This window comes from Chrysochloris asiatica, unplaced genomic scaffold, assembly GCF_000296735.1.
Source record: "Chrysochloris asiatica unplaced genomic scaffold, ChrAsi1.0 scaffold00087, whole genome shotgun sequence".
Lineage (NCBI taxonomy): Eukaryota > Metazoa > Chordata > Mammalia > Afrosoricida > Chrysochloridae > Chrysochloris > Chrysochloris asiatica.
Window position 1 is genome coordinate 3808998 of NW_006408605.1, and position 9031 is coordinate 3818028.

Below are 9031 nucleotides of genomic sequence, written 5' to 3' on the forward strand. Positions count from 1 at the left end.
CGGAAGTAGTTTGTCACTCTTTCTTCCTAGTTTGTCTTTGTTTGGAAGCTCATCTGAAACCTGTCCACCATGGGTGACCCTGCTGGTTATTTAAAATACCGGTGGCATAGCCCTCAGAATCACAGCAATTCAAACCACCACAGCATGATAGACAGACGAGTGGTGGTTGCGTGGTTGCTGTTAAATAGTAATCTCCTTGTTCTAGGGCCCTTAAGTCTGGCTCAAAGACGGGATTTCTGTCCTTGAATGTCAATCAAGAGGCAGAAGCACAGCAGGGGTGACTGGGTTGTAGTGAGAAGCTTTGGACTGGGCTTGTGGGTCTCTAAGTTGGTCGACCCGGCCTCAAAGCCAAGATCCAAAAGTTAGGCTAGGAAGGCGCTCTTGCGTCCTGGGTAAGTAGGACAACCTGGCAAGCCCCTGCAGTTTCTTCCCATTAGGCAACGTCTCCCCAGGATTATAGCCCTTAAATTTGTCCCTGTTTTTTCATTGATGACCTTTATAATTCTGGGATTCACATTTACATCTCTAATCCATGCTGAGTTGTTCTTTGTATATGGTGTGAGGTAAAGGTCTTGTTTAAATCTTTTTCATATCGCTTTCCAGGTCTGCAAGCACCATTTGTTGAAGAGTCTATGTCTTTCCCACTCAATATACTTAGGCCCTTTGTCAAAGATCAGATGGCTGTATGTGGATGTGTTAATTTCTGTATTCTCAATTCTGTTCCATTGATCAATGTATCTTTCATTATACCAGTACCAGGTTTTTTTGACCACTGTAGCCATGTAGTAAATTTTGAAATCAGGTAGTGACAGGCTTTCCACCTTGTTCTTCTTCCTAAGTAGTGATTTGCTTATCCTGGATCTCTTTCCTTTCCATATAAAGTTTGTAATTGTTTTTCCATCTCACTAAAGAATGTCATTGGAATCTGGATTAGAATTGCATTATATGTGTGGATTGTTTTGCACAGTAGTGACATATTCACAATATTAAGTCTTCCTATCCAGGAACATGGTATATTCTTCCATTTTTGTGAGTTTCTTTTGGTTTCTTGTAGTAGTGTTTTGTAGTTTTCTTTGTATAAATCCTTTGTTTTTTTGGTTACATTTGTTTCTAAATATTTCATCCTTTGGTTGGCTGTTGTAAATGGCATTGCTTTCCTAATTTCCTTTCATTGCTGTCATTAATAGTATAGAGGAATCCAACAGATTCTCATATGTTAATCTTGTACTCTGCCACTTTGCTGAATATTCCAATGAGTTCCAGTAGTTGTTGTTTTTTTTGTTGTTGTTTTGTTTTTTGCTGAGTCTTTGTGGTTTTCTATGTATAGGTTCATATCATCTTCAATTAGAGAGTTTTACTATTGTCAGGAGGGAACAGCCACTGGAGAAGGATATCATTCTTGGTAAGATGGAGGGTCAGAGAAAAAGAGGAAGACCCCTAACAAGATGGATCAGTCAGGTGGCATCATTGATGGATTCAAGTGTGGCAGCGGTAGTGAGGTTGGCCCAGGATTGGACATTGTTTTGTTCTGCTGTGCATGGATGGGGTTGCTATGAATCTGTTCTGACTCGATGGCACCTGACAACAACAACAACAACAACAACAACAACTTCCTTGTTGCCAATTTGGATGCCTTTAATTTCCATATCTTGCCTTATAGCTCTGTCTAAGAGTTTCAAAACAATATTGAATAGGAGTGGTGATAAAGGGCATCCTTGTCTGGTACCTGTTCACAAGGGGAAGGCTTTCTGTTTCTCTACATTAGGAGTGATGTTAGCTGTTGGTTTTGTATACATGCTCTTAATTATGTAGAGGAATGTCTCTTTAATTCCTACTTTGTTGAGTGTTTTTATCAGGAATGGATGTTGGATTTTGTCAAATGTCTTTTCTGCATCAATCAATATGATCATGTTTTTTTTGTTTTGTTTTGTTTTGTTTTTCCTTTTCTCATTAATATGGTGGATTACATTGATTGTTTCTCTGATGTTGAACCATGCTTGTATCCCTGGTATGGATCCCACTTGGTCATGATGTATTGTGGTTTTTTTTTTGTTTGTTTGTTTGTTTTTTTTGATGTGTTGTTGAATTCTGTTGGTGGCTATGAATTGGGCTGCAAACCGCAAGGTCAGCAGTTCGAAGCTACCAGCTGTTCCGCGGGAGAAAGATGAGGCTGTCTGTTCCTGTAAAGATTTACAGCCTTGGAAACCCTGTACAGAGTTGCTATAAGTTGGAACTGACTCCACAGCACATAACAACAACAACAACAGGATTTATTTTGAGAATTTTTGCATCTATGTTGATATTGGTCTATAGTTTTCCTTCTTAGTGTTGTCCTTCCCTGGTTTTGGCATGAGTGTTATGTTTGCTTCATAATATGTATTAGGGAGTTTTCCATCCTCTTCTATATTCTGGAATAATTTGAGTAACATTAGTGACAGCTCTTCCCTGTATGTTTGGTAAAACTCACTAGTGAAGCCATAAAGATATATTGATAATTTCTGGTGACTGGAATACAAAGATTGGGAACAAAGAGGAATGATCAGTAGTTGGAAAAAATGTCTTTGGCAATAAAAACCATGCTGGAGATAGTATGATAGAATTTTGAAAGACCAATGACTTCTTCATTACATATACCTTTTATAAACAACATAAAAGAGGATTATACGCATATACCTCACCAGATGGAATACACAGAAATCACATTGACTACATTGGTGGAAAAAGATGATGGAAAGACTCCATATCATCAGCCAAAACAAGGCCGGGGGTAGACTTTGGAAAAGACGATCAATTGCTCACATGCAACTTCAGGCTGAAACTAAAGAAAATTAAAACAAGTTCACAAGAGCCAAACTATGACCTTGAACAGATCCCACCTGATATAGAGACCATCTGAAGAACAGATTTGATGTAATAGACACTAAAACCTGAAGACCAGAAGAGTTGTAGGATGACATCATACAGGAAGAATACAAAAGGTCATTAGAATATAATAAAGAATGAAAAACCCACAATGGATATCAGAAGAGACATAGAGACTCTAAAGCCAATGGAAGAAAAGAGGAGGCAAAAGAGTTGAAAAGAACACTTCAAAGGGCAGCTAAAAGATACAAAGTCAAATATTTAGGGAAAAGGGAAGAACATGCTCAATATTTCTCAAGCTGAAGGAATGAAGAAATAAAATCAAGCCTTCATTTGCGTTCTTGAAGGATTCTGTAGGCAAAATAGTGAATTATGCAGAAAGAAACAACAACAAAAAAAAAGATGGAAAGAATACACAGAGTCACTGTACCAAAAATAAATTATAGATGTTCGGACATTTCAACAGGTAGCATATGAACTAGAGCCAATGATACTTAAGAAAGAAGGCCAAGCTTCATTGAAAGCATTGATAAAGAACAAGCCACTGATTCAATTTGGAAAACAAATTGAAATCTCCCAACAAACTGATGTAGTACTGTAGGCAATCACTCATCTATGCCAAGGAATTTGAAAGACAACACCTGGTCAAATGACTGGAAGAGATCCGTATTTGTATCTATTCCAAAGAAAGATGACCCAACAGGATGCAGAAACCATCCGACAATATCATTAATATAGCATGCAAGTAAAATTTTGCAAACATAATTAAACAATGGCTGCAAACTTACATTGACAGAGAATTGCCAGAAGTTCAAGCAGGATTCAGAAGAGGGCATGGAGTGAGTGATATCATTACTGATGTCAGAGAGATTTTGGCTGAAATCAGAGAATACCAGAAAAACGTTTACCTGCGCTTTATTGACTATGCTAAGGTTTTCGATTGTGTGGATCATGACAAGCTACGTACAGCATTGCAAAGAATAAGTGTTCCAGAACCCTTAAATGTGCTCATTAGGAACCTGTGCATAGACCATGAAGCAGTTGTTCCAGCAGAACAATGAAACACTGAATGTTTTATAATTAGGAAAAGTGTGCACCAGGTTTGTATTCTTTTACCATATTTATTCAATCTGTATGTTGGGGAAATAATCTAAGAAGCTGGAGTATGTGAAGAAAAACATGGCATCAAGTTTGGAGGAAGACATTAACAACCTGCAATATGCAGATGATACAACCTTGCTTGCTGAAATTGAAGATGACTTAAAATACTTACTGATGAAGATAAAAGACCACAGTCTTCTCTAAAGGTTGCACCTCAACATACAAAAAAAAAAAAAAAAAGTTTTCACCACTGGACCACTAAACAATATACATATAAATGGGAAAGATTGAAGTTGTGAAAGGCTCTATTTTGCTTAGATCAATTATCAACACTCATGGAAGCAGCAGTCAAGAGATCAAACAACGTATTGCATTAGTCAAATCTGCTGCACAAGACCTCTTTAAAGTGTTGAAGACCAAATATGTCAGTTTGAGGACTAAAGTGTGCCTGACCCAAACTATGGTATTTTCAATAATGTCAGATGCATGTGAAAGTTGGGAGATCATAGTGGAATAAGGGAGATCATAGAAAAATTGATGCATCTGAGTTATGGTGTTGGATGAGAATGTTGAAAGTACCATGGACTTTCAACTGTGTTGGAAGAAGTACAGCTAAAATGATCCTTGGAAGCGAGATGGTCAGACTTTGTCTCTCTTACTTAGGACATATTATCAGGAGGGACCAGTCCTGGAGAAGGATATCATGTTTGGTAAAGTGGAGAGTTGGAGAAAAAGGAGAAGACCCTGAACAAGATGGATTGGCACAATGGCAGTAGCAATGGGTTCAAACTTAGCAAAGATTTTGAGGTTGGAATAGGACCAGGCATTTTTTTCCATTTTTTGTGCATAGCATTCGTTCAAATTGGTACTGAGTTCACTCTGGGTTGGAACTGACTCAACAGCATTTAATAACAATAACAACAACAGCATGTAATTGTGTACCTAGTTCCCAGAGACTGGAGACACTTATTACTTATTATTGAATAACTGAGATCATTTCCAAGGCATCCCTATCATATTTAATGCTCACGTTTCAACATAGAATAGTCAAACAGTGATAAATTTAGGTTCATTGCCAAACCCAGGCCTTAGAAGGACAGAAAAATCTGTGGCACTGGAATGTGAGGGAGTTGTCTACTTTGGTGAGAAAGACTAGCAGCAGGAGTTTCTGATTCCAGGCATCTTCAGGAGGCCATTTCCTGGTCTTGCCTATATCCTGCAGGCACAGGTTCCACTTCTGACATAACATCCTAGTTCCCTAAAGTGTACTTGACTTGGGCAGCCTGCTCAGGTGCTTCCCAGACTCCTAATCACATTTCACTCATATTTGAATGACCCTGCTACCCTGAGTGAGATGTATAGAGCTAAGCATCATCTTAGCGCAGTTTGTGAAAACTTTGTGCATGGGCTGGAACCTGGATATGTGGAACCCTTATCCTAAAGCTGCCCAGTAGGCCCTAAACATGTCATTTTAACTGTTGCAAAGATATATTTTAAAATTTATTTATTAAAAGTTGTAGAATTCCCAGGGGCTATGTTAAGGAGGCAGTTCCTGGAGAGTAAGAAAACAATTTCATCTCTTTGTAGCCAAGGGACTTTAGGATATGAAGTGTGAAAATTTTCTGGTCCAAAGTTTTCTGCTTTCTCCACATGTTTTATTTTATAGATCATCCTCATTTTCATAGCCTTTCTATCAAAATAAGAAATCCCATAATCCAGGACTCCAGCAGGAAACCTGGACCACATCAGGACCAAGATTTTCTGAAGATACTACCTTACTCCAGTGGATACAGCACAACAAATCCCAGTATCAACTTTATGAGAAAGAAGCATATATTCTGAAGGATAAAGCTTAAAAGTTCATCCCTTTCACCTAGATTGTGTACTTTAAAAAATGACATTTAAATCAGTGATATAGAATAGGGTTTCAGTTGGATCAGTTCCTTCCAGCTCTGGAGACCAACCTCTATTAACCTCTGCTGACAACGTGTGCAGGATGGTATTCGATTTTTCGCCAAGGATCTGCCTCACACTCAATAGGTGGCCCCATGTTGCGCAAGGTCATAGTGACAAGGAGGCAAATCTTTTCTTGAAGGCCTCTCACATTTGTTCTTCAGCACCATAAATTCATGGTTTAGGTAGCAGTCCCTGAGGGTATTGATAAAAGTAGATTAAGTTCAATTTGAGGAGGAAGAGTAAATAAGGAAAAGCTGAGTCATTCATTTGTATCATTTATTCAACAAATACTTACTAGGGCCAATTATGGGCCAGGTTCTGGTTTCGGTGCTGCTGAAGGTATTAAACATTCTGAAAAGAAAAAGAATGATGTAATATGAGTGATCTCTTTAGGAAAAGATCCCTAGGAAATCATTTCCTGATGGCTCAATTCACAGATTGGATTAGGGACCACCCTGCTAAATCCAGGTGCCTTACAACACTACCTTGCTAATCTATCTGCCTCCCCTATTGGTTCCTGAAATCTCAGATGCTAAACATTGTCTTATATTCAACTCAAAGTTCTCAGTTTAAGGTACAGTGTCTTTGCATCACAGGTACTATGTACTACAAAGCTTCTTTATCCTGTTTGTTTTAAGTTAACATTTTTTTTTTACCAAATTATTGATTTATAAATTAGGAGTTTTTAAATTTAAAACATGTATCCTTAATTATTTGAGAAACACAGATAAAACCACATTGAGACATCACTTCATTCTAACTAGGATGACAATGATAAAAAAAAAAAAGTGGAAATATTAAGTATTGGTAGAGATGTGGAGAAACTGGAACACTCATACATTGCAGATGGAAATGTAAAAGGACAGGTACTGTGAACAATTTAGTGATTCCTCAGAAAGTTAAGCATAGAAATGCTCTATGTTCCAGACAATTTCAATTCTGGGTATATACCCAAATTACTTGAAAATAGGGACTCAAACAGACCCATAAATACCAATGTTTATTGCACTTTAATCACAATAGCCAAATTGTGTAAATAAACAAATATGAATGGATAGACAAAATACAGTAAATGTATCTAATGAAGTATTGTTCAGTGATGCAAAAATGAAGTCTATGTAAGTTTTGAAAACATTATAATAAGTAAAATAAATCATACACAAAGGGGTAAATATTATTTAATCCCACTGATGTAAAATATTTGAATAAGCAATTCCTAGAGATCAAAGTACCATTGATTATCAGGGGATGGAGGAAAGGGGAGATTGTTGTTGATGCTGATTGGTTCTATCGAGTCAGTACCAAGCCACAGAGACTCTATGCACATCAGAACAGGCATTGCCCAGCGCTGTATCAACCTCACAATCATTGTTACGTTTCAGCACATTGATGCTGCCACTGTGCCAATACATCTTACTGGGGATCTTCCCATTTTTCTCTGACCCTCCACTTTTATCAAACATGATATCTTTCTCCAGGGACTGCTCCATCCTGATAATATGTCTGAAGTAAGCGAAACAAAGTCTGGCCATCCTGGCTACCAAGGAGCATTCTTCTTCCAACACAGATTGGTTTGTTATTTCTGCGGTCGATGGTACTTTCAATATTCTCCTCCAACACCATAACTCAAATGCATCAATTCTTCTACAATCATCCATATTCACTGACCAACTTTCACATGTATATGAGGTTATGAAAAATAACATGGTTTGGGTCAGACACACCTTAGTACTCAAACTGATCTTTGCTCTTCAACATGTTAAAGAGGTCTTGTCCCTAATGCAATACGTTGTTTGATTTTTTGACTGCTACTTCCATGAGTGTTGATGGCTGATCTGAGCAAAATGAAGTCTTTGACAATTCCAATCTTTTCTCCATTTATATGGATGTTATTTATCTGTCCAGTGGTGAGGATTTTTTTTTTTTTTTTTCTTACACTGAGGTGCAGCCCATAGGGAAGGCTGTGGTCTTAAATCTTCATCAGTTAGTATTTTAAATTGTCTTTGCTTTCAGCAAGCAAGGTTATATCATCTGCATATCACACACTGTTAATTAATCTTTCTCCAACCCCTTGTTGTTGTTAAGTGCCATTGAGTAGGTTCTGACCCATAGCGACCCTGTATAGGGTTTTCGAAGAGTGGTTGGTGAGCTTGAACCTCGGACATTGCAGTTCAAATGGCTTGGCAGTCTGACGCATTTACCCACAGCACCACTCCAGGACTCCTAGTGCCACATTTTTCTTCATATAGTCCAGCTTCTCAGACGATTTGTCCAGCAAACATGTTGAATAAATATGGTGAAAGAATACAAACCTGGTGCACACCTTTCCTAATTTTAAACCATCCAGTGTCACGTTGTTCTGTTTGAACAGTTGCTTCATGGTTTATGCACAGGTACCTCATAAGCACAAGTATGTGTTCCGGAATGCTCATTCTTCACAATATTGTCCATAACTTGTCATGACCTGCAAAACTGAAAACCTTTGTGTAGTCTATAAAGCACAGGTAAACATGTTTCTGGTATTCTCTGCTTTCATCCATGATCCATCACATCAGCAACGGTCTTCCTCATTTCACATCCTCTTCTGAACCTGGCTTGAACCTCTGGAAGTTCTCTGTCAATGTATGTTTGCAGCAGTTTTTATTTTATCTTTTGTAAAACTTTACTCACATAGGATATCAATGATATTCTGTGATGATTTCTGCATTCTATTGGATCATCTCTCTTTGGACTGGGCACAAATACAGATATTTTCCAGTCAGCTGGCCAGGTAGTTGTCTTCCAAATTCCCTGGCACAGATAAGTGAGTACCTCCAATGCCACATTAGTTTGTTGGAAGATTTCAATTGTATCCCATCTATTCCTGGTGCCTTGTTCTTTGCCAATGCTTTCAATGTACCTTGGACTTTTTCCTTCAGGATCATTCACTCTTAATCATATGCTGCCTCTTGAAATGGTTGAAGATCAACCTTTTTTTAATTTTTATTTTTTGGCACAGTGACTTTGTGTATTCCTTCCATCTTCTTTTGATGCTTTCTGCATCATTCAATATCTTGCCCATGTTGTTGTTGTTGTCAGGTGCCATCGAGTCGGAACCGACTCATAGCGACCC